At 46.4% G+C, this 27,122-nt stretch overlaps 1 protein-coding gene across 1 annotated transcript in view; it reads left to right on the forward strand.

The window, feature by feature from the left end:
* LOC135376279 (uncharacterized) overlaps positions 1-27,122 on the forward strand; it is a 329,348-nt gene that overhangs the window by 50,966 nt on the left and 251,260 nt on the right. The window lies entirely within an intron of this gene.

Consider the following 27,122-nt stretch of genomic DNA (forward strand, 5'->3'; position numbering starts at 1 on the left):
GTGCCATCGGGAAACGGTCGCAGCCGGCGTCCATGAATGCTCGCTCAACGACGTCGGCAAGTTGCGAAAAAGCGAGCAGACGGTTACTATCCGTGGCCTTGATCAGTCAAAAACTAGATTTGCAAGCGGTAAGATAACGCAAAGAGATGCGTTGGCTCCTCTTGCTTTTTCTGTCCGAGATTACATCGAGGATAAGGAACCAAACATCGCCGTTCGAATTTTGGGTAAAGATTACATCGCCCTTATCGACACGGGAGCTACGCTTTCCCTTATCGGGATAGTGTTTACGAGCATTGCGTATCACGGCATGTGGAATTGCAATCCACAGATGTCACTCTTCGTCTTGCTTCCAATGACGCCGTTCCAGCACAGGCTGCAGTTGTGCTCTGGATACGTTTTGGTGGGAGACGACGGAAGCAGCGCTTCGTGCACCTTCCTGGCCTGGCAGTTCCTGTTATCCTGGGCAGAGACTTCATCATCCGGCAGAAATTGGTGCTGGACCTGCCCAATGGAGGATACGTGTACCACGGCTCGTCGGGATTTTTCCGCTTCGCCGCAGCACGGGAACACTGCACAGCACAGCAAGCTGTGGCAGCGTCCGTTGAAACGTCTGGGCTGCCGACTGTCTTGGGGTCATTCCATGGTCCTGAGGAGCAACGCTGTCAGCTTGAACAAGTACTGCTGCAGTTTGACGGAATCTTTACCGAAAAACCGGGTAAGTCGTCTGTGTTACAACATAGCATAGACAAAGGTAACGCTAGGCCCTGGCGTTGTAATCCCAGACCATTGAGTGTTAATAAGCGTGCTTTATTAGACGCTGCTCTTAACGAAATGCTCCAAACCGGTGCAGTTCGAAGGTCCCAAAGCCCTTGGGCATTTCCTGTTGTTCTGGCTCCGAAACGTGATGGTACGGCTAGGTTATGCGTCGACTACCGTCGACTTAACGCCGTAACTGTAAGGGATTCTTACCCCTTCCCGTCCATTGAGTCAATCTTGTATTCCCTGGGCAATGCAACTGTGTTTTCAACGCTAGATTGTAGTAGAGGATTTTTGCAAATCCAAGTTGCCCCAGAGGATGTCCCAAAAACAGCCTTTACGTGTCATAGAGGTTTGTTTGAATTTGTACAGCTCCCCTCAACCTTAACTTGAACGCCGCTTCGCGTGGCGGAGAAGGAGAGACACCCTAGTGGGATTCAGCTGAACTATTGGGAGAGCGCGTTTCTGTCTGTTCCACTCGCGTGTAGGGGTGTCCGTTAGTGCTCAGACGCCTCGAATGCAGGCGGGCGTTGCTTTCCGTACACGCTGTTATCAGGATTGCGATTGCTTGTGTTGCTTATGTGAGATGTATGCTCGATGATATCGGTAATCTCGGCGATATTCGAGGCATGGCCGCGTTGACATCTAAGAATTTGCATCCGAATGGATCAGCAATGATACTGTATCAACTCAATACGAAATAAACGAGGATAGAAGCGCATCACGCATTTATTTGAGTCAGAAAAGAATGAAATGAAGTCAGCCGTAGTAGGTGGCAACTTGTGCCTTTCCTTTTCATGTCGCTACATTTGCAAGCGTTCTTGACGGCTAATACATCCTTGCACATATTCTGACTGTCCCGGGACAAGCCCGTGCCTTGAGATGCTGCCCAGCAGTTTGGGGCGTGCAGCCGTCGCCGGGTAAAGAGTTTCAAATCCTTTGTGTGTTACTTTTCTCTCTGAAGTCGTACATTAAACGTTATAGCAGTTTATGCAGACTACATACAGGTTATATCTATGCGGATCCTCTTTACGCAAGGATGTATTGACTGTCAAGAACACTCGCAAGTGTAGCGACATGAAAATGCACAAGTTGGCCTGTTTCAATTGCCGTTTCAGTGTCCTATGTCATAATACGGAGATCACTGCTTTCACCTAGTACGGCTAACTTAATTTCGACTTGATTTATTTCGTCTCGAGTTGATCCAGCATCATTGCTAATTCATTTGAGTGCACATACTTATTCTTTTCTGTCGACGCGGCCATGCCTCGAATATCGCCGATATTATCGAAATCATCCAGCGTACATCTCAGATAAGCAACACAAACAATCGCCATCCCGATAACAGCATCTTCAAAAAGCAACCCCCGCTCGCCTGCCTCAGAGGCGTTTGAGCAACAACCAAACACCCCTGAATGCGAGTGGAACAGCCCGAAACGCGCTCTCCCAATAGTTCAGCTGAATCTCACTAGGGTATGTCTCCTCCTTCTCCGCCACGCGAAGCGGCGTTCAAGTTAAGGTTGCGGGGAGCTGTACGAATGCCTTTCGGACTGTCCAATTCACCTGCCAGTTTCCAGCGGTTGATGGATACAGTGTCGGGAGAGGCGAAGTACAATTTCGCAATGGCATACATGGGTGATGTCGTAGTGCTTTCTAGAAATTTTCGGGAACACTTGGAACACCTCTCTATCGTCCTTGCAAGGATGAATGAAGCGGGCATAACAATCAACCCCCGCAAGGTGCAGCTGGCATCGTCTAGGATCAGCCTTCTCGACTTTGTGGTGGACGGAGGTACCATCCGTCCTAACGATGACAAGCTAAAGGCAATCACGGACTTTCCGGTTCCCGGTAACGACAAAGCCTTGCAGCGCTTCCTAGGTATGGTTGGATTTTATAGACAATTCATTCATAATTGTGCCGAGCTAGCGCAGCCGCTTAACGAGTTGTTGAGCAGGTACGATCATTTCGAGCTCTATCACAAGCAACCGCTATTACGGCTAGGCTTTATCTGCCCGACCTTAACAAACCATTTGTTGTGCAAACAGATGCAAGCGATTATGGTGTTGGCGCAGTTCTCTTGCAGGAGCATGACGCTACTCTTTGTCCAGTGGCTTTTGCAAGCCGCACGCTGAATCCGGCAGAACGGAACTACTCCGTGACGGAAAAGGAGTGCTTGGCGATCATCTTCGCTTTCAGGAAGTTCGACCTCTACCTGGACGGCAGTACCTTCACTGTCCAGACTGACCACCAGGCACTTTATTGGCTGCAGCGGCTCCATAACCCGTCTTGACGACTTGCCAGGTGGGCCCTGACGCTACAAGGTTACTCCTTCAACGTGGAGTACAGGCGGGGCTCAACGAACGTGGAGGCAGACGCGCTGTCCCGTGCGCCTCTACCGGAGGAGGAAGAGGAAGGCACCGAGGCGCCTTCTCAACTTCTGGCAGCAGCACAGGTGGCGCGAGACGTATCTTCGTCTTGAGGCACGGTCATGAGCAGAGAGCAGCTCCTAGACGCTGAGAGAGCCGACGGCCTTTGTCAGCGGGTGTCGCAGTGGATAGCTGAGCAAGACTCGGCGGACACCGGAACGACTGACGGACGGCACGACTCCTATCTGCTGGGCGAGGATGGCATCCTGTTCAGATGCATACGCCAGGCGGATGAGGACGACGGCTCATCCCCGTTCAGAGTCGTGGTGCCACGGAAGTTGCGCAAGTCTTTCATACTTTACTTTCATGACTCTGCCTTGGCAGGTCACAGCAGCGGCAGGAAAACTTATAAAAAGTTGTGTCGCGTTGCGACATGGCCAGGAATGAGGCAGGATGTAGCAAAGTATGTTTGTACTTGTCCCGTATGCCAGAGAGCAAAACCTCGTGGTGGTTTACCCCCTGGGCGCTTACAGCCTGTTCAGAACAATAGACCCTGGCAGATAGTTGCTTGTGATGTGATGGGACCATTTCCCCGTAGTCCTAGAGGTAACCAGTATCTGTTTGTGGTTACTGACCATTTCACAAAGTGGGTTGAGCTGTTTCCTCTCAGGACACTGACTTCCCAGAGAGTGTAGGAAAAGTTACTCGACACCTTTTGCCGGTTCGGGTTTCCCGCACAGCTGATCACCGACAACGCAACCTACTTTACAAGTAAGATTTTCTCAGATTCTTGCGCTGTCTTAGGCATTCAGCATAAGAAGACTTCCCCGTATCACCCTCAGGCTAACATTACCGAACGTGTTAATCGGAACCTGAAAATGATGTTGGTTGCTTTTACTAGCCAGCACCACCGGGATTGGGATCTTCGCCTGGCTGAACTAGCGTTCGCTACACGGACGACGGTCAACAGGTCTACAGGATTCACCCCGGGGGAACCCGGGGTGAATTCAGGGAGAACCCGGACGTCGCAAGGTTGGACCAGGCTCGCCAGTACAACCGTGGAAGTCGGAACCTCACCTACAGCGTCGGTGACCTCTTCCTTCGACGAAGTCACCCGCTAAGTGATGCGTTACGAGGCTTTGCAGCTTCACTTGCAGATAGGTGGGATGGCCCCTTCGAGGTAAGTGCGTGCTCCTCCGGCCTCACTTACAGGCTTCGTCGCTGCGACACCGGCGAAGAGACTGGGCCAGTTCACATCTCGGACTTGAAGTCTTACCACCTTCGAGACCCTGACGGAGAGGAGCCCGATTCGCAACCTGCCTCCCTCCAAGACCTGGACCAAGATCCTGTTCCCGGACCTGCGTCCAGCCGCTACAACTTGCGTCCCCGCAGGCGGCGCACGTAGCTGCCACTATCTCCATCGCTCAGCATAGTGCTTGTGATTTAGTGCTTTATTAGTGTGATTTCTGTTGCACAGTTTTCCGCTGGTTGTCCTAGGGAGTGCCCTTTCGGCTCTCGCGGCTTGGGGATTCCCCATTACCGTTTCCCCTTTTTCTCGCAGATGCAACAGCGTCCACAGTCCTCCGCCCGCCGTGCACCCTCCCGCTCTCTCTCTCGTGGAGGTCGTCGCCCGGATCCGGGTCCACCCCAGCACCACTCTGTGGCCACTTGGACGGTTGTGTCCCACGGACAGCCCGCTCTTGTGCCATAAAGCACCAAAACGCCAAACACCACCCACGGACAGCCGGTTTCCTGGGCATCCCGCACACGATGGGCTCACCAGCCAAGGCCTCTCCGGGGGGACGACCCCACACAGACTCCGGCTCCGTTTCGCGGTCTGACGCTCACCGACCGCCACCCGGCCGATCCCCTACAGACCCTCAATGCGGAGGAGAAGCGGATACTATGCCTGCTCTGCATGGTTCCTGAGCTGCACCGTCCGGCACACCGCCGGGGCCCACTTCACCAGGCCCGAACAGAGGCCGCACGGACAGCCAACGACGTAACTAGAGCCCTGTCCACCCACAGGCGGCTCAGAGCTGAGCTTCTGGTGGAGACCAGGCCTCCCCCTCCTCCGCCGCCTGCCCCTCTTCGGCCATTGACGACACCGTACTGGACCTATCTGACGACCTCATGACCCTTTAAGGGAGGGGGTGTGGCGATTAGAAAGCGCCACGTGTCACGGCGACAGAGGGCAGCCGTGCTCCAGGGGGGGAGTGCCCCAGTCACAGGGGATAAAAGCGGTGATCCGCTGTAAAAGGGGGTGGTTCGTTGCGTGAATGTTGGCTGGAGCGTTGGTTTTTCCTTGGCAATAAACCTGGTATGTTGCATTGAATTTCTAGTTGTGCTGCTTGTTCCTTCGCGCGCGGAACGGACGGGCTATCGCCCCGAGGTTGTGGGAACTTAGGTTTCCACAATTTTTATTTACTTTTTTTCTCACTGCCCTTGTTTGTGTGTTTTTCACTCTTTTGCTGTAGGATGTAACGTGTTGTGAGGACGTGTGAGAACGTGTCATGTGAGGACCTAAAACGAAAACTTGACGAACTCGAAAAGGAGAAAGAGAAGCTCTTACATAAAGTGGCCAAAGCAAGAAGGAAATGTGGTATGTTTTCATGAAAAAACAATCATATTGCGAGACTCAATATTTTACTGTACAGATCTCAGAGCCCTGGTTCACCAGATGAGCCAAGTTGTTGAAACTGCAACGCAACAACATGCATCTACAGTTATAAGCTCCCCAAAGGTAGGGTACATATGAGCATTCTGTTTGTAGTAATGGCTTTGTGTGTAGGGACTGGGCCATGAAACTGGGTCAGCTGTGTCAGTTTTATGTGATGTTAATGCACAGGTGGACATTGGTCTTGGTGTCATGATTGATGACGTCATGTTACATCGTATAGGTGCGACTGCTGGCAACTGCCCTACGCGGTATGTATGCACTGTTCATGACCCTCATTGCAGCTCCTTGTTTCCTGTGTCTTGGTGCCATTGTATAACTGTGATGCATTTATTCATTGGGTATGCCCGGGCACTGATGAGAGCTCTCTTTACACATGAGGAACTGTGCAGTGGTACGCTCACTGGATATATGTGCAATGCAAAGCAGGAACTTGCACGGAGGCCTGCGCTTGACCAAACCCGGGTCTCTGCTGTACTTGGTATGTTATGAGCGTCTTTGCACTGTTATGATCTTTATTTTCTTAACTGAGATTTTGCTGGTGAAACGAAAACACTTTGGCGAGGTGTATCTCAACATGCCTTACAGCTTTCAAATTTACATCTCGGCCCTTAAAGGGAGACGTAGCAACAAGTGGGAAAGAATTTGCTGCACATCGTACTTGATGCATGATAGCCCTTGAATACCGCCACAATATTTTGTTTCTCTTGTGCAACTTATTTTGCTGAAATATCAAGCAATTGAAACCAAAACTGCACTGTGGAGAGTCGAATGACAAGTTGACGGAATGACACCATGCTGCATGTAGAATGATGCCAACGCTTGAAATTCGACATTCGACTCAACGTAACATGTCTTCCAAAGGGCAAGTGACAACGCACATAGGTATGCTTTTCGACACAGTTGTTTCGCTTCCTCGTGTTCGCAGCTGCTCATAGATCAGATAGAACAGTGGTTCCCAACCTTTTCCGCTCCCCGGACCCCTTTTGGCACATATTGGGATGTCCTACAACCGCCGCTGTCAACTACGCCGGAAGCAACGCACAAACACGCAGAACGGTTGAACATATCTAAATTCCTGAACCCAGGTAAAAGCCAGTCACTTACTACTTTCAGCTTGTTTTCGTATCAGATAAAAAGGAGGGGCAAGATCTGCACTAGCAACAGTAACATGCGCAGGTATTCCAGCAACCACCAGAGGAGCGTTCCTAAGGTGGACAGCGGCGAATCTGCATCATACACTCTACTTCGGCTTTCTGCCTTTTCCCTCTTTACAGTCATGCCTTAGGGACTTCTTGATTACACTGTTATACGTATATCACAACAGGTGCGTGAAGCTTACCATGTCACTGTCACTATTCAGTTCACCAAGCTTCTGAGCTTGACAACACTTTACAACGTGCATGTCCTACTAATAGATACTAGCAAGTGGCACTGCTGGCGTCAAACCCCCTCATCACCTCAGGCTTGCGGGCGCAGCGCCCTGGGCGTCATGGCCATTTCAGACATTCTAGCGTGTGCGCTTGCTGCCTGCAAGGCTCCAAAAAGACCGCAGCAGTACTTTCTGGGCACGAAGCATGCCTGCGACCTCTGGTTCGACGTGCGCTGCATGTAGTGGGGTGTGCATGGATTATGTCGTCGAATGCACTCCTCGGGAATAAACACGCTCAAAGGCGGATCAGAGGTCTAAGCGGGACTAATTCCTCCCCTGGAGCCATGAAATTCCTCCTTGGTTGGGAATGACTGCGATAGAAAATGCATGCATTCAAATATAATGTATACTAAACACTTATGACCGATGATTCAGTGGTGATTTTACTAACATCTACCGACTCTGTTCTGCATAATGTACTTCACTATGCGAATCAAACAAATGAATTTTTCTGAAATCAAGCATGTGTGACTATTTACCCTGAGATTATGCACCTTACAGAAGATGAACATGTTTTTAGCAAAATAGTTATATTTACATGTCCCTTCTGTTGATATGTAAATTAGCTATTAAACCATACCCTGTTGGAAATTCCTACTTGACTTCATATGGTATTATGACACCAGGTCCTACATGACGAAGAAACTTACATACAAACAGGATCCTATTTGGTTGTGGGACCTACATGCAAATGCGATCCTACATATAAACAGGATCCTATTTGATTGTGGGACCTACGTTGGGTCCTACATGCAAATAGGTTCCTACATACACGCCCCTAAAATGGCGGAATACCAAGACTCTCGTGGTGATCTTGTATAATTTGTGCACCCTATTGTGCTGTGTACATTAGGCAATAACAAATCATGAGCTTTTATCTTTTTTTATTGATATCGTTCAGCATCCCTCTGACATGTTTGTTCAACAATCACACTCTTGCCGGTAGAGCGTCTTCAACACCTTTACAGATGATGCTAGATGATAGCTCTAAGATATATTTCTTGGAGGCATCTGAAACAATTAAGAGAGTTAGGAAGCTAGTTTTAGCAAGGGATAATACATTATGTGTCACATAAAATGTGCCAAAACTCGTGCGTAGGTTAACCAGACTTCCCGCATAAGCTGTTACTTGAAGTTCAGAGAGAATTGTTTTCTTTTTATAGCAACCATATATAACTCAATAAGATCAATGGACTATGAAAACTGGGGCTACAACAAGGGTGTCAGCAAGGCATTACCTCAAGAGGGTGAAAACAACCCACGTTCAGTTATATTATTCGCGATTATTTACATTCTGTGGATATTTCTTCCACACTCGGGGAAAATATGCATGACCCAAGCTGAGTTATTATGAATTAATAACCAAAAAGGGAAAATCTGTATCTTTAGAGCAAAGGTACCCTGTAACAAGGCCACTGAAACATCACACATGATATCTTCAACCTGATGCTAAGTGGTGATACAGGTTAACCAACAGGGCAGGAGCACGCTTAGATTACAGATGGAGGATAAGGCAATAGGTAATAGGGTAATAATCGCACTGAGCGGAATAGGAACCCACATGCTAGGAAGAATACCAAGCAAAAGGTCACGGAACATGGCATTACAGGCACACAACTAGCCTTGAACCTGGAATTTCTAAGTATCTCGACTACTTTTAGGATTTCCTGCCAGCCGTGAGCTTGTACGTGAAGGCGAAGGATTGGGGAATCCGTCACAAAAAACCACGTCCTGATAGGACCGGTTTAGTCCTAGATATTAGACCGAGAACCCCATCGACACAGCAATGTCGCTCGATGGGGTTCAACCGCCACCTCGACCGGTTGCGCACTGCTCCGTCGAAATCTGTCCTTAAGCACTCAAAGGAATGCACGCATCATTGTATGCTTGATGTTTCGTCGACTAGTAATGGACATACTCTATGCATGTTCCAACAACAACATATGCATGTTCCATAAATGAATGCAACCAGTCCATTCAGTTGTTTTCAACCTAAAAAATACATTCCTTCGATTTTTTTCTAATAGAATTCTCACTTGATAACCTGCCGTATGTGTGCGCGTTGGCAAACATGATTGAATATGACTAGTCCGTGCTGGGCACCAGTCCTGAAGGATATTTATTTATTTATTTATTTATTTTACCCTCAAGGCCCGTTGGGCATTACAGAGGGGAGTGGGAAAAGAAAATACAAAACAGTAATAAATAACAGTGAACAAAGGTCAGTAAATCAAGATGCTAAATTAAAATGTAACAAATTGATGATGAAGTGTATAATACAAAAGCCAGTGAGTTGTGAGAGTTTATATTAAGATGTACAGGTAGATATGACACTAAGTGGTGTCAAAAAAGGAACATAATGCAGAGCGAAATCGGGAGTGATCGCGAATGTGTATGATGTCACTAGGAAGGTGGTTCCACTCAGCAGATGTGCGGGGGACGAAAGACTGCAGGCACGTGTTGGTGTGGTATGACGTTAGGCCTATCTTATGTTGATGATCAATCCGAGATGAAATGTAAGTGGGCGGAGGTAGAAGTTCACCACGCAAACCAGGCAGGTCATAGTAAAGTTTGTGAAGTAAGGATAAACGAAAAATTTTACGACGTGAAGCAAGGGAAGGTAAGGCAAGAGTGTTCTTTATCGTACTAATACTCGCTAAATAATAATACTCGCTAATAATCGGAAGATATATAATAATAGCAATAAAATAATGTTTGTTGCTGTGTTAATATATCACTTACATATCTCAAAATAATTCCCCACGTCCTCCACACATGAAACCAAACAGGTCACATAAGATCTCTGGTAGCTCCTTTTTGATGCCGGATATAGGCAATGTAGTATCCTACAACTCTCCTACATATCCTAATATGAGACATGTAGGATCCCACAACTTTCCCAAATGAAACAAAATAGTACATAAAAGATCCTACATCAATTTGTATATGATAAATAGGATCCCATACAAACCTGTTTGGCTTTTTTCAACAGGGTATTGTTCTAAATAAGAATCATGACAGCAAATTACAACAGGGGCAAGTTTGCAATAGAATGGAAAGTTCTCCGGTATAATTGTTGTCTAAAATATTATAGACGGCGTACTGCAGGCTAAATGTGAACCCCATTTTCTTTATATAACTACAAGTCCGTAACAGTAGTCTGAGGGCACATATAACCTATACTGTACCAGGATGACCAACCTCCTGAACCTGGGATTGTTGGGGAGAACGGTAGTAATATCTGCGGTAATTTGATCTATGAGGTGTTTCTAATTCTTGGAAGAAAATATTACTCTGAAACTGTCAGGACTGCAAGAACAGTCTTCCTTCATCAATATTTGTCATGACCTCCAAGAGGTCTGAACATTGAAAAGAACCGTAGACGTGCAAGGGTGCAGGCGAGCTGGTACATTGCAAAACGACGATAAAACCTGAGACACGGAACAGAAAAAAGACGACACGACACGTTCTCAATGAATAAATGATAAGAAACGTCCCATTTATTCCTGTGGCGACATCAGGTACAACAATGTGGTTTGCGCAAGCCCTGTAAACGGATTTGTGATTCATGTATCTGCAGCTCGTAAACTGGAGTACTGTGGGGACTAGAAAGCATTGTGAGTATGTGACCTGGCTAAATTAAATTAAGATAAAAAAAGCAGTACCAGAAGCAGGCATTTACAGACCACATACTGGTGTGTATACATATTCACGAGGCATGGCCCAACATCATTTCGAAGACAAGGATATAACATTTAGGACAAACTAAATTTCCTTCCCACTCGTGGTCATTTCAAGTAGACCTGACAGGTCTATAGAAATGATAGGAAACCGTAGACACCATGTATACATGCAGCATATACATGTGTGCCGGTTTGAGTCAGTTTATGGGTCCTGTGTACAGATGACAAAGTGTGCTGTAGGATAAAACCTTCCCATCCTCACAAGATTCTAACAAGGACATACCAAATGAGAAAATGGAAAAATGTACATCACAAAAATGTATGTTGTATATGGATCTGTTTTAGGCAAAATCCACTGCACATACTCCAGATAAAGCCTTCGAAAGAGAACGGGTATAGAAGAAGAGAAATTGTATACGTCCCTACATACCAAAAGCAGCAAACAGATAAAGTGACTTCAACAGGCAAATCGACGTTTAAAGAAAAGAAATGCGGGCTGAATGGTGTGATTAAGGATTTAACAAGACAGAAGATCCTGCTTGAGGAGAATGTTGCTGTTTTTGAGAGCTTTGGTGCCACAAATAAAAAATTACTGAAAAGACAGGTTGCAAAACGCACAGGAAATCCCCTCCCCACACAGTACTCACTTCAGCTGCGAGCATTTGCATTGACTTTACATTTTTATTCACCTCGGGCCTATAACTATATGCGGAGTGTATTCGACACCTGCCTGCCTCATCCAAAAACATTGAGCAAATGATACCAATGAGTTGATGGCAGGCAAGGGTTCTCAAAAGAAGCTCTGAATGCACTGAAAATGAAAGCAACAGAAAATAGCAAGTCACGCTTTCCAACATTATGCAGTCTCATGGTGGATGAAATTTCAATCAGACAGCAGCTCCAATGGGACGGCAAACAATTTCAAGGCTATGTTGACATGGGCACTGGAACAGATGGCGATTACTTGCCAATGGCTAAGGCAGCATTCGTGATAATGGCAGTGGCTATTAATGGAAGGTCCCGTTGGGCTATTTTCTTGTTGATGGATTTGGCGGTGAACAAAGGGCTGACCTAGTACAACGCAGTCTTATCCTTGCCCATGAAGTGGGAGCGACTGTTGTCTCCTTAACTTGTGATGGGACACCGTCAAACTTCTGAAGAGGTCTTGAACGGGACAAGTGATCGAAGGCAACTGCTGCCAAGCTGTGAAGAAAACTTGATGTGTTTTGATGACGAACACGATTACTGTCCTGATCCTGGGCACATTTCAGAATGCGGGGGAATGATAGTTACATACATAGCAGGATTTGTTGTGCGCAAACTTCAGAAGTCCCTGCTGTGTGAAACATACATAAATGCACTAACAGCAACACCTTCTGAAGAGCCAACATATGCTGTTATATACCGAAAGAGCATAGGAGGGCTGCTCTATCCATCTGAAAGTGTAATCAAAATTGCACAGAAATCAGAACAAGTTGTCCGGATTGCCAGTGCAGAAAATAGGCTCACGGCCAAAAACATCCTTGCAACAATGACTTCCGAAGTGCTCCACAAATTCCTCGACTGGAGCCTTTTTCCCTTGCTCCATGATCACATGTTCGATCAAAGTCCTTTAGACAATCATTATGTCCATCTTGTAAAATGCGTAGCAGAGAAGTACATCGACATAAGGCTGCATCACATTAGCAAGGATACAACACAAAAACTTCACGTAAAAAGAGTGAGGCAGATGTTTACAAAGCTGACTCAGTTTCAAGGTCAGTAAATTAGGACTTTGCAGCTTTTTCGAATAAGCGAACATGTTGCCATGTTGCGTAGTTGATGAGATTGTGGAGACAGCTGCCTTGTAATAGTGATTTTGGATGGCTTCGGCCCCAACCCCTTTTGTTTTGTTTTTTTGTTTTATCTGTGCTCTGAGACAAATGTATAGTGATTATGTATATAACTTATGTCATGCATCTGCACAAGCCATAAACATGTGATGAGAGGAGTAAGCACTTGAGATTTAGAAGTAAGCACAGGAACGTGGGTTATGGGGAACACGGAAAAATACGAAGGAGCAGCCGAGGCAGACCACTTGCTGGTTTTGAGTCTGTCTCATCTGCTTCTTGGTATTTTTTCATGTTCCCCTTCATCCGTGTCCCTGTGCTTGCTTCTCAAACTCAAGATGTTTCCCTCATCGCATTCGCACCAGCTAGCTTGCCTCCTATTTCTGTGCCTCATGAAACAAGAAAACATTAAGTGTCCGATGTATGTGTATGCGTATACTATTGTATTGCAGCCACATGTGCATTGCTTAGGAAACATTTAAAAAAGGAGCTGTCCTCCCCAGTAAATCGTCCGGAGATGGGACACGACACATTACATTTGAAAACTATGGATGGGGTGAGTATGTGTACAGTGCATACAGGTGGCCAGTGGTGCTACCCTTTTTCCAAGCCGTGTATATATATATATACATATACATATATAGTTGAAATAAATGGGAGACAGAAGACGAAAGTAGGGGAAGTAACAAAAAATGGTTTATTAAAACTTAATAATCATAAAAGTTGGGGAGGATGTCTACGTTACGGCGGAAGCTCCGCCTTCTTCGGGCAAAAGAGCTAAAATTTAGCAGCAATTTAGAGCATTTTAGCTCTTTTGTGCTTTCGAATTGTCGAAGATCTACGAACATTTGTGACAAGTGTGATTTGGTGTTCAAATACGAAATCAACATCTATCGCATATCCTAACAGTGATTTTCGTGCAGAGTTACGGATCATCAATAGATTTTTTTTAGTGCCCCCGCAGCCTCTGCAACAACGACGCACATGGTTCAGCCTGTTTTCGAAAACTGTATATCTCTATATTCTGGGTGTGCGAACTGCGATTGGCTTCTGAACTGCCCTTCAATGTCGAAGCACCTAAAGCTCCAGTGAAGCCTGTTACAAGACGTAAAAAGATATGTACTGTAGCTTTTTTGAGGCAGTTCCCGAGGACAAATAAACTTGCTTTCTCATAGACCATCCGTTTTTGATTGTCTGCTTTGGGACAGGATGATCGTTGCTCTACAGCAAGCGCCGAAGACAAACGGACGAGGCTGGGGGGTAGTGGGGACGAGTGGAGAGACGAAAAACCCGAGGAGAGACGGGGAAGAAGGTTGGGAAAGGAGGTCGGTCTGCGCATGCACACTTGACCCGAGCTTTTTTCCCGCGCTGCTGATCTGGGACGCTGTGAGTGGCTCCTGCAGATCATGTGGTTTGGGCGCCCGCCATTTTCCCTGGACCATTTCGTCAATGGGAGCTTCCGGCGGATGACCATGTGTTACGTGGGGGTATGTGGCATCAGGAGGAGCTTGGAAAACGGAATGCGGGTAACAGGTGAGCGTAGAAGCCTATCTTTTTGCTAACAGCAAAAAGCTGCTGCTCATGTGCAAGGACAAGGTCGAGTACATCGTTCATTATGCGCTGCTCGCACTCTATTGTAGATTGGGTATGAGAGTGACGAAAATTCACAGAATTTTAAAATTTCGCCAGGCACCATTCCTGCGTCCCTACATCGAGGACAATGTTGCCAGACGCGTTGCCTCGAGCACGACGTTCGAAAAAAATTTCTATAAACTCTCAAATAATGCGGTATTCGGAAGAACGCTTTTAAATAAATTTAACATGAGGGACATTCGAGTAGCCTTCGATGAGGAGACGGCGAGTCGCCTCGGGAGTCGGGCGGAATGCGTGAGGATGGAAATTTTGTCCCCGGATTGTGTCATGTACGAAATGCGCAAAAGAAAAGTGCGATGCGATTTCCCGCTCCAGATTGGGTTTACGATTTTGGAACTGAGTAAATTAACCATGTACTCATTCTACTACGAAACCTTGCTGAGTCAGCTCACTTGTCCAGTGATTGCCTGTTACTTTAACACGGATTCTCTGATCCTCGGCCTATTCTGCAAGGGCTACGAAGATCAGTTACGAGCGATCGCCGACAAGAGGCGAGTTTACTGATCGCACTTGTTTATATGGGTGTACCCTGTTACCCACTCTTAATAATAAAACTTTTGAAATCCACGCTAAGAAATCCACCCTTCAAATTCCAATCCTTTGAAATCCAAGCTGTCAAAATAAATCACAATGGGTCTATGCAGTCCAGTGTTAAGCATGGTTTTACGTGAGAAAATCAGTGTTTAAGAAGGTCACACTCCAGAATAACGAGTCTTTATGCAATTCTGTGTCGTATTCAGCATGTATCTCTCAATTATTCATTAATTTAATTAGGTTACAGGCGTACATAACTACGCGTATGAATACTAGGAAAACGACGCTTCAGCGGTTCGGGTACCATTGAGGACGAGGCTATTTGAGAAAATGGAGTAACGACGGAGCCGTATGGGGTTGCGGGATGTGCTGCATAAAAAGGATAATCACTGCAAGCTCTAATAAAGCATATGTTTCTTCTGCCGATTTCGTCAGGTATTTATTTTTCAGACGTGTAACGACTTGGTGTGCTAACATGCGCGTGCAACTCATGAAGGAATTCATGGGTGAAGTGACATTGATGCAGTCGTAGCTGTTTTGGACAGGAAATCGGGTAGCGAAAAATGTCCAGGATGAGCAACATACAAAACGTACCGCAAAACTACTGTGTCGACCATTTGTCACGACGGTAATCACGTAAACATCATGTAAACGTATCTTGCGTTCCTCGGCCTCAGCCTACGAAAAACCGCTAATGTTATGTTTGATAAGAGCCGCGAAAAGTGGTTCGGCAAGGTAAAACTGTGCCGGGAACACCGTCACATGGGGGAGGTGTTTAATTACATCACAGTGAAAGATAGCAAAGGAATGTTACTGGTCATGTAGACAGCAGATCTCGTTCACCAACACATCAATGAATTGTATGAATAGTCTTCCTGTCAATGGACAACTGACACTTTCCTCCCGTCTATACTGAGCAATGTTGACCCAGAGCTTGGTTTTTGGATGCCACAAAACACTTCTCGCCAAGATGGTGCACTGTGACTCATGGACTGTGACTCAATGGGGCATTTACAGGTCAGTGTCATTACAACTTGAGGCAAGTTGACCCTCTCAGATACTGTCACTGCAGTGCTGTAGAAGACCCAGAGTAAATTCTGTGTTATTGCCCACACTACCAAGCTTTCCAAACTTCCATTTTCAGATAAAATTCTTGGCCTATGGCTAAATCGAGCCCACGAATGCCTGCTCTCAAAGCTCTTTTGGCAATTTTGGACTCCATGGGACATTATTTCCTTCCTCACACCACAAGCAGCTATGGGGTAGAGTATTGCCCCAGGCAATGAAACTCCCTGTCCATCTCAAAATAAAGTTGATGAACAACATCTGCAACTTCTGCGAGGTGGTTTAAACCTCTCTTATAACTACATGTTATATAAGCAAAATACAGAAACCGACACTGAAGATTTCTGTTTTAGTTTAATTTGTAGAAGCTTTCGCGTAGAGGTCCACGCTTCCTCAGGTAGGACCTGAGGAAGCGTGGACCTCCATGCGAAAGCTTCTACAAATTAAACTAAAACAAAAATCTTCAGTGTCGGTTTCTGTATTTTGTTTATGTGATCTACAGGACTTGACTCCCCCCTTCGTATTCACTTCAACTACATGTTATGTGTAACCTAGGAATGCTGGTACGTTGGTGGAGTGGCTAGTTTGCCACAGTACCACAAATAGGAACACAAATGGCTGAAAAATCTGCTACAGAATCTGGGCCAAGACGATGAGCACTTGGAATCATCACAGTTTTGAGTACCATGCAGAGGAAGATAGAGTAGAGTACCTTCAAATTTTGTACTACTTTTTCTGAATTACTTGTAATTATGCTGCAGCTACATAGGCAGCAGTTCAAATGCTACTCACAATTGCCAAAACTTCATGCTAGCACTCAATTCTTTTTACAAACTTTCGTTTGTGATGTGATGAATGTTTCGGTGACTTCCATAGGCCCGGTTTCACCAACTCTGGTTAACTGAACCAATATCAAGGGTTGCCAATTCTTGAACTTAACAGACACTTCTTTTTTTCCATCGGTGATGTGGTGAATATTTCAGTAGTAACTCCTTTACTGACGCAGATAGTTTAATGACCATCTTAGTTCAGATGCTGAAAAGGTTGGTGAAACTGGGTCATTATGCAGCCTTTGTGTTCTGGTGCTGTGCAATGGTTTTTCAAGGAATTCAAACTACAAAAAAGGTTAATAATAATAAAAAATTATTGCCATACATACCTACATACATGTCCCGGACAGCACGTAAGAAACTCAACAGAATATAAATGTCATCATGACATTGGTAGACAGACTGATACCGAAACAAATCGGAAGGGGAGGGCTGGGTTCCACGAATGGACACTTGTTCGCTGCCTCCTCTTGAAAGAAAAGTAGGACAGAAAGTCGCGTGCTCTCTCAGAGACCACCATAATCCCCTCAAGACCGTGCCTTTTAGACGCGAACTCGTCACCACTAGCTTTGAGCGTAACTCAACTGTACCAAACATGGTGGCTCTGTTGAACAGTGCGATGTCATTTGTTTTTATGATGAACACTATGATGTCATTTGTACCGTTTCCATGGCATTTTGTACAAGGGTTTGGTATGCCAGGAGCGTACTGTCTGCGAAAGGTAGTTTTCGTGTCCGCTTCAAGAAGACAATTTTTTAAGAGGCTTAGAGGATGCGTAACTACTGTGTGATTTCCACTAAATATCGGAAGAGAGGTGCACACCTAAATACCTGAAACCCGCAACCCAATTATTGTAGGATCAAAATTACGTGGGAATATATTGAGGTTTGTCTTGTTCACAAAAGATATCATTGCACACTCTGCAAAGTTCATCGGTAGTTGCCATGGCCTACATCAATCATAAACACTGCAAATTGCACATTGAGCATAGTCAGTCCGCGGTACGCAAAGTGAAAAGCGTCATTGCCCATTGTGAACATGGCCATGCAACAGTGCTTGCGGCTTCGCATTTCCATGGTTCCATGGTTCCAGGGACCATAGTTATAAGGGATGACAACATGTTCTACATCCGAAGTGGATGTACTAATTAGGTCTCGTTTAATTATTGGAAATAGAAGGCCAGTGCAAATGCAACGTCGGCTTCCCTATGTGCCTTTATAGTTTTCAAAAGCACGCTCGTGACCATTTAGTGTGAGGACATGGTACCGAAATAATGGTTGTGTGAGAGTAAGTCTCGGAGCGTTCTTTTTGCCTTGTCACTTGAACGTGAGGGAGGAACAACGCCGCAGAACTGCAAGCAGCACATTTAATGTAATGTCGTGCAGGATGCAAGTTTTACAGCGATTACATATTTCAGCACAATATTTATAAGTTGTAAAAATAAATGCAAGGGTACCATACAATGAAGTTGCTGGTACCGAAAATTTTAGACCTCTTCTTGGTGTGGGTGCTCTGCATAAAGAGTGACCTGCTAATAAACGTACTTCGGGATTTCTGAATGTGAAGATCATAGGAGAGAAAGGAAGGCAAACAAATACAACAGAGGGTGCCATTCATTTCTCGCACTTCTTATTTCAGTTACTTATTGCGCTTGGTTTTCTTCAGTTCCGACATTTGACAACCAGAATTTGCACAGTATATCCACGTGAATAAAAAAGATGCAAAAATTTCTGTGAGAAAATTTCACGGTATTTAAGAAAATGGCATTCTTAGGTTCCAGGGTATTCAAAGACCAGTGAAAAAGTGTTTGAAGTATTATGTCTAGATACATCTTTTGCAGCATGTGTATGCAAATCGTTGTCTAGGAAGGTGCCCGAATCAATGTGGATGTTCCTGAAATTAAGAATCTTATTTCGTTACACTTTGAGACCACCGTATGCTGGTTACAAAAAATTAGGGCACCTCTGCTGACTAAGTTATTCATCCGAGAGAAAATAGTTTTTTTCTTGCAAACAAACAAACAATTTATTCGCATTCATATGCAGCTTATTTGCAGAAATGCATTTCGAGAGTCTGTCCAGTACCTGTTCCCTGCGTTTATCAGAACGTATGCTCACAAGGAAAACCACAGGCAGGTTCCGATTTCACGATTCTACGGTTCTGAGGCTGGAACACACACAAACACATACAGACGGACAACACATCCACATGGTATCGGAATCAGGCTTTTTCGTCGATCGTCACTTTTCAACTCTACGACTTCACAACCAAGGCAGCTGCAGGAGAATGGCGATGTTCGCGACAATGTTCATAATATAGCAGGTGTCCACCATAGCTGGAACCAACACCGGAAACTCAGTTGGTGATACGACACGAATTCAGAGTTCGACATACTCAAATTTGACAGGGGAGCAGTAGAACAAATCATTAACTGCAGTGTCAACAGAATCCTGATAGTCGGCGGAGAATACAGTAAAACGATTCGTCAAGACTCGGTACTCTCGTTCCCAGCCCACCGCAAAAAGCCTCACCCTGTGGGGTGAGGCTTTTTGAGACGCGGGAGCCAAAAGCCTTCGCTGCTCTGAGGCTGTCGTGCCTATCGACCAATCAGAGACGATTTATTTTGAAAGTTTGAATCTGAAAGTTTGTATCTCCAAAGTTGATTTTTACGGCTTTATCTTTACACCGTGGATTTTTTCGTGATTTATTTCGAGGAGTTTATTCTCGAAGTTTATTTTGGGAAGTGTAAACCAGAGTGATCCCGTTTATATCCCCCATACAGAGATAGTTATAAACGGTCACTCCGTCGTTCGTTCTGCGAGGTCGAAGATACAGGTAATTGATTAGCTGGTTACTTGAGCTTTCTGTCATGTGCGCACATAGATGTGAGCACTGCTTCGTTGCTTGCTTTGAAAGAAATAAATGTTTCGAAATTATTCGTTTGCTTTGTTTTTGTTTCTCGACGGTTGAAAATTCAACGAGAGTGCAGGGAAAGGGTAACTTCTGGAAAACCTCCAAAATGAGAGGGTGATCTGTACCTCTTGATCTTAGTGGGATCGTGTTACCCTCTAAATCAGGGGTTATATTATTGCAATTTTTTACCCTCGGAATAAGCGGTAGCTTTACGGTACCAGCTTTAGAGTGTAGAGGCAGGATTGCTTGCGGTGCTTTTCGCGGGGAGATTTTTTCCTAAAAATCACGACCAACATCACATCACATTTATTTGTCTTTTCATAACTGAAACGACGTCGTCATTGTGACGCTACGGTGCGGGAGAGGCGAACATTTTCATTCCTAACGCTTCCTCCACACCGGCAAACTTGGATATCTGGCACGCACGATATGTGGCAATGGCGTGATTCAGACAGCATGCTAGTGCCGATGCAATAACTATTCGAAACCGGGATTGCCTGGTCTTCCGCCTGGACTTGTTGAGATAGTTATATGGGAGCCAGTCTTTGCGACTGGTCTTCCGCCTCGATGCCAATACACATGTAGCGGGCCGTTTACAACGACGATGATGGCCACGCGCCTGCAGCACCGGCTTCAGTTCCACCGGCGCGGCCATGGAGATAGGCCACCGTCATCGTCTCTCCGTGGCGTACCATCATCGCCGTTCGGGGCTCATGTAGAGGATCATCGCATCCGCCCACCGACCATCGCTTCACGGCTTCCAGGGACCGACCTGCGCTATCCACGGCCTCCGGCACACTGACGACCCACTACTTCATTTCATGCATTCTGCATCTCGACGCGCATCCGCTTCCGGCCGCGACACCTGAGCAACGTGCTCGCCTGCCGGTTTCGGCAGTCGCGGCAGCCGACGCCACGGCACGCATCAGCCGGCGTCTCGGCAGTCCTCACGGCTATGCAGCCTCAGTTCCTAGGACCCTGCGAGCTCTCGCTGCCGTGCCGGTTGCGGCACCCCAGGCCACGATTCCAATGCCCGACCACGACTTCGACGACGTCAACGCTCTTCTCCGGCAAACCTCATCTCGGCAAACCTCTTCCTACAACTTGTGCTGTGCCGTGCCGTGAACATATCCAGCAGTGCGTGTTTTGCACGGTCGCTCTTACCGTCCTACTCCGGGGTAGACGTGGTTCTTCTTTCTCGCCGCTCCGCGTCTATGGGGGGAGCACTGTAATGGTCGGTGGACAACGACGATGATGGCCACGCACCTGGAGCACCGGCTTCAGTTCCACCGGCGCGGCCATGGAGATAGACCACCGTCATCGCGTCTCCGTGGCATACCATCATCGCCGGTCGGGGCTCATGTAGAGGAACTCCACCTCCTCTACACACACACGGGATTGCTTGCGGTACTGTTCCCAGGAAGATTTTTTCTTAAAATCTATTCTAGAGTTACTGCTGGCGTAGTAACGGTTAGCAACACAAATGTTTCAGATTACATCTCATCTTACAGTTGGCAATACGACCCCCATAGGTTGCTCCCCTGCTTGATGACAATACATACAATCAGGGTTGTTTAGCTTTAACCCGCATGAATTTTATCTGGTGGATTCTTTTGGATTTTATCCATACAATTTTATCCGGACATTTTTAGAGATTTTCTCCAGATGTGATGTGAAAGACAATCTGAATTCAGCGTCATACGGAAAACTCCTGGTTTATTTTCATGTAGTGTTGGATGTGTGCAAAAGCCTAGGTACGCGCAACATTAGCTTTGAACTTTTTCAACTTTGTGACATTTTAACTTTTTTAACACGGCAGCTAATCCAGGCGTGTAGGATCCACACCATTGAACCACGTGCGCATGGAACTCCACTTTTCGGAAAACAATAGAAACTGTTACAATGTTGCTGGGACAGGCAGTTCCGTAAACATAAACTATGAAAGGTCACCCGAAATCAAGAACAGCAAAGCACGTTTGTTTTTACTCTGTGTCACATTTCTAGCCTTGTATATATACTCTCCACAAATATCTAGAAACATCCGGATTTTATTCCTATTTCAAAGAGCTCACTGGAGAGAATCTTTTTCAAAATATCAGGATTTTTTTTCAACCATGCATACAATACATAGTCGTAATATTCTTGCTCTCACTTCAAATCCCTTCCTCTCTGGTGTCCCTTCAATTCCGTGTACGTGATGGAGGGAGGCGAAGAGGAGCCGGTCCCTTAAATACTGGAGAAGAGCCCCTCGATAACACGATTCGCCCCAGGGTCGGCAGTGTCTTGGATTGCACGACGTATCAAACAGGACGTCAGGGTAGTATCGCTTCTGGTGCTCCTCCCGGGAATTTTCTTCTTCAAAAATCTTAAATCATTCTGTATCTGTTCAGTCAGTATTATATATGCGATGCTTAAGCATGGCGGATGATTTGCATATATGATGGTGATGATGGTACATATTCATACCAGATGAGCTCAAAAAGACGAGGGTAATACCAGACAACGACTTTTTCTAGAAATTCGAAAACAAGAAGTTTCTAGTTACCACGGTCACGAAATAAAACTAGTTCTTTCTCCAATAATGCTGCTGGCGGGTTGCTGACGCACGTGGGACCCAATCAACTGATCTCTTCAGCCTCGACAATTTCTCTGATGCGTGTGTCAGGATACCTTATCTTTCTTTGAGATGCTATTCACAAGAAGTTTTATTCTAAAAGCGGTTGTGGTACTGTCTCCGGGAAGATTTTTTTTGTAAGACCGCCTACAAGATGGTGATTTATATTTGGTTATTATTGTTATTATTCGTTTATAACGGCCTTATATTTGTTTTTAGGGCGATGGCAGTAGTACATTTGCAGCGTGATGTTGGCGAGTATTCCGCTTATTACATCCTACAGTTGTCAATATTGTATTAAAACGGCAGTCGGACAGTGTCATTTCCGGTGCTCTTCCCGACAAGATTTTTTTTTCTAAAACACCTACAGTTGCAGTAGCGCTTCTGAAAATGTTTTCCCCAATGTCCTACAGTTGGCAGTGCAGTGTTGCTGCCCCGCTAGACCTAATGAAGAGGAGAGCTACTCATCTTTTCTTTCTTTTTTTTTTTTTTTTTGCAGGGTGCAAAGGTTTTGCTCTTAGGGCAGATCGATTCTCACGAGACGAGTATTCGTGACTCCAGCAAAGCCACGAAACGGTGATGGTGGTGGTGATGGTGAAAAGGCTCGCCGTTGTCTGCCTCACAGAGTTGGGCAACGCCACGACTGACGTCCTGGGAGAAATGTGCGTCCTGGGCCAACTTCTAAGGAGACTGTGCCGACATATGTCTGAAAGCGTCTGAGGAAGACCCAGGAAAAGCCCCACACAATACAGCCGACACCGGCATTCGAACCCGGCTACCTCCTGCTGCAGCCACGAAGCAGTGAGAGATGGTCCGACCGCGAGTCAAATCACGGTAAGCGGTACGTGCTACTTTTGTTTTTAGCAGAATGCCGAAAGAATTGAAGTGGATCTCAGCTGTAGCTGCTTTTCGGTCCGCTGTAAAATACCCCACATTTTCATTTCCTCACTTTCCTAATGAAAAAGAACGGGACAGAAGTCACGCGTGCAGAGTCATCGGACGAGTTTCCTTGCCACAGTGAATATATTTCTTCATAGTACTCTGTGGCTTTCCACAGGGAGACAACCGTGATCATCGAGCAACGCGAGAGTGGCCGGCCACTGCTTTAATTTGGTCCACTGGGATTCTGTACCGTGCACAGTATAATCTCAGCGCACTGCTCGCCCGATATAACGTCTCCTACGGAAGGAAGTCTATCTTTGCCTCAGAATGAATAAACATATAAGTTAGTGTTGCACTAAGGAGTATCGCAAGAGGCTCGTCATGTCTAGAAATGGTAATGCAGACCAAGGAACCGACGTTTCTTCTTCTGCGTATTTTCAGGTCTTAGGCAAAGGAAATAATGTCACACTACGGACGCAGCCCAGACAAGCATCCACCATGTTCCGTGAGGTCCATAAACACAGAAGCTGCTGCCTGGTACCACATGCACATGGACAAATGACTCGCAATAAAATACAAATACAATCGTTAAGGAAGAAGGCACATGTCCCAGTAGTGAACATCACGTGATGTCGCTCCGCTCATCATCCACATTATTGTATCTCGTACTGTCTTTCCATTAAATGTAGTACGAGTGGTGTTCAAGTCAAACTGGGACTTTCTGTCTCCTGAGTGTATAAATGGCTCGCGCTACTTCTTTTTCGTCATTTTCACACGCGACAGGCCTCCGCGTTCACCACGTGGGGGCCCAAAGTTTGTGCAAAACAGAAGACACGTGCTGGCCGACAACGAGGTGAGCTCGCACATGGAACAGCGAGTTGTCAGTATGGCCACGACACACTTAGCCGCAGCAAAGCGTTTGAGTTGTGCAAACGGCTCCGAGACGGCCGTACATCAGTGCAGGAAGATCCCGGCCGGGGCGGCTCAGAGACCAGTCTCAGAGTTCCTGAGAACATCCGACTTGTGGAGCGCATGATCCTGAAGGACCGACGGATAACATGTCTCGCACTGGCTCGAAAGATGGACCTTTCTGTGGGAACGTTGAACACAACCATTAATGAACACCTCCGGTTTCGGAAAGTTAGTGCACGTTGGGTCCTGAGGCAACTCTCCGTGTTTGACCGGCAGAGAAGACTCAAGGAGAAAGAATTGGCAAACCAGAGGTCGCTCAGCGAGCGAGGCACCCTCCCAGGTGTATATCGCTCGCTGAGGCACCCCTGGTTTGCCAATTCCGAACGATGCGCAGCTACCCAGAGCTGACGAGCCGCAAACACGGCGAAACACGTGTCCTCTGGTGCTGTCGCATCGTTCCATGAGTATCTGTTTCTCTGCGTGCAGCCATAGAAGCCATCTTTATCTGTAATTTTGAATTTCAAACACGTCTACTATATTTTACTTGTTCCTTTAATGGCTTTTCCCCCTCATTATAATTCACTGGCTTGCACTGTGGCATTGAGGAGTGCTCAGTCACCCTCCGAGGTGTATATCGCTCGCTGAGCGAACCCTGGTTTGCCAATTCCGCACGATGTGCAGCTACCTAGAGCTGACGAGCTGCAAACACGGCGAAACACGCGTCCTCTGGTGCTGTCGCATCGTTCCATGAGTATCTGTTTCTCTGCGTGCAGCCATAGAAGCCATCTTAACCTGTAATTTTGAATTGGGTTGATTGGTTTTGATTTCTTGTTCCTGGAACTAAGAACAAGCAAAACTTTGCTGAGAGCGCTGAGGCGTAGATTGATTTCTTGCAATTTAAATGGAACTGTGTAGCACACTTTGTTGTACATACCTGCCTGCTGCACTACAGCTTCCCTGTGGCCTTTTTTGTGCAGCCGTAGGCACCCTGCGTCAAGCATCGTATGGATTGAAGCATACTAATTATTCAGGCCATGCAGGTGAATAACGAGCACCCAAGAACACACTCACTCGGCGATGCTTGCCTCCTCTGATGATAGCAGAACGGCATCAGTCTGCACGAACACCTCCTCATACTGTTCATCTTCATACCTGGATAATCACATAACGTTTTACAAATGTTCTTCCCCAGTGGTTGCCATGTAAAGAGTTTGATTAGTGCTACTGCTCTTTTGTTTTCTTGTGGAATCCTGTCTCAACATTTAAGCATATTACGTTCGAGGTGTGTCAAAAAAGTAGTAAAACTGATTGTCATTTCTGTGAAAGGTGATGTGCAATACATTCATATATGAATCCTGCATGATGCGTTCTTGTTTTGCAAACCTGGGCAACATCTAAAATCTCCCACTCACATGAAATTGAGAACTCCCACTGCTGTGCTAGTGCTGGGGCTGGAACAGCTTGATACGGCAGAGGTACTGTATATTGTTGCGAGAGGCACAGCGTCAGGATGGTAATGATTTAATGATAGAATGATAATGCGCGAGACATGAGTCGCGTGCGATGAGTCCTCATTCTCGTCGTCACAATACCCCCCCTCCCGAAGTCGTGACCTCCCGGGCACGGTGGAAGGTGACGTGACAACGGAGATGAACAATGGTCAAGAGACAGTGGTGGAAGATGGAGTCGGCGGCGCTGATGCTAACGGGTTGAAAGATGGTGGCGACATGGACAACAAAGCACAGGGCTTGGCAATGATGTGGACGTTGGGGTGATGGGGCGATGGGGACGCTGTGCTGCTCGCTGGAAGGTCGGTGCTCCGAGGGCGGGAGGTGAGCCATCACTGGGTGCTGTTGTCACGGGCGTCGGTTCTCAACGGGGCGGGGGCTTCTGGTCGGGTCGGGTCGTCTTGGGTCTCATAGTTCTGTCGGCAGGTCGGGGCTGGGGTGTCGATGGCCATGGCAGCAGCAGGTCGGTCGGGACGAGCCAGCACCTCCACCAAATGTTGCGAGAGGCACAGCGTCAGGATGGTAATGATTTAATGACAGAATGATAATGCGCGAGACATGAGTCGCGTGCGATGAGTCCTCATTCTCGTCGTCACAATATATTTAGAGCATAAATGTTTGTACATTGCAAAATTGTGAAATAAACTTCCTTGTGCATTTCCTATTTGCTCGGTCTAGGGAGGACACTTGTGTCTGCATATTAACATACCTGCCACGTTCCGGGATGTTTGTTATGATGCTGAAACAAGTTCAGCAATGAGTTTCTCGATAAATGCGTTTCTTAGCCTGTATAATTGCGCTGTGCACTGCACAAACCCGTCAGCAGTGTCGTTTCCTTTTCTGTGTTTACGGTTGTCTATCTCTTACCTCTGGGAGATACTCCCTGAAACTCCAATTATGCCTTTCATTAAATCGTAATACTCCCAGTTTGGTGCTCCAGCACCGCTTCTTTGATGCTTAACACAACAATCTTTTAAGTTCTTCCATTTGCTTTCACACTCCTTTCCTATAACATTTTCGTTTTTAACTTTATCATCTGACACCAGCCACACAGAGCAATTTTTTTTTACTTACCGGTAATGCCAAATTTTAGTCCGATTTCGCACCAAATACTTCTCTTTAGCACCGTATCCTTGTACGTTGGCAGTGATTTATCGTACAAGCACGGGTATGATCTGATTTCTGCAATAAAATCGCCCGTTGGAAGGCGTCTACTTGGCTGCGCCACGCTGACAGCGACGTCAACATGGAGGACGTGCTCATCAACGTGCTCCAGACCACATGGGAGACCGGAACGAAAGCAGTGTGACGCGACATCCGCCAACGTCTGGTTGGCTGATAATGTGCGGATGCCGCTAAAAATCGTGCACTGCGCGATCGCCAAAAGCGGCAAGCGGAGGTGGCTTTTCCCGCACAGCGGCAAGAGTTTACCGCGCCGCGTTCGCGTTTCCGCGCAGATTCTCCGCAT

Source organism: Ornithodoros turicata, chromosome 1, assembly GCF_037126465.1.
Source record: "Ornithodoros turicata isolate Travis chromosome 1, ASM3712646v1, whole genome shotgun sequence".
In the NCBI taxonomy this organism is placed as follows: Eukaryota; Metazoa; Arthropoda; class Arachnida; order Ixodida; family Argasidae; genus Ornithodoros; species Ornithodoros turicata.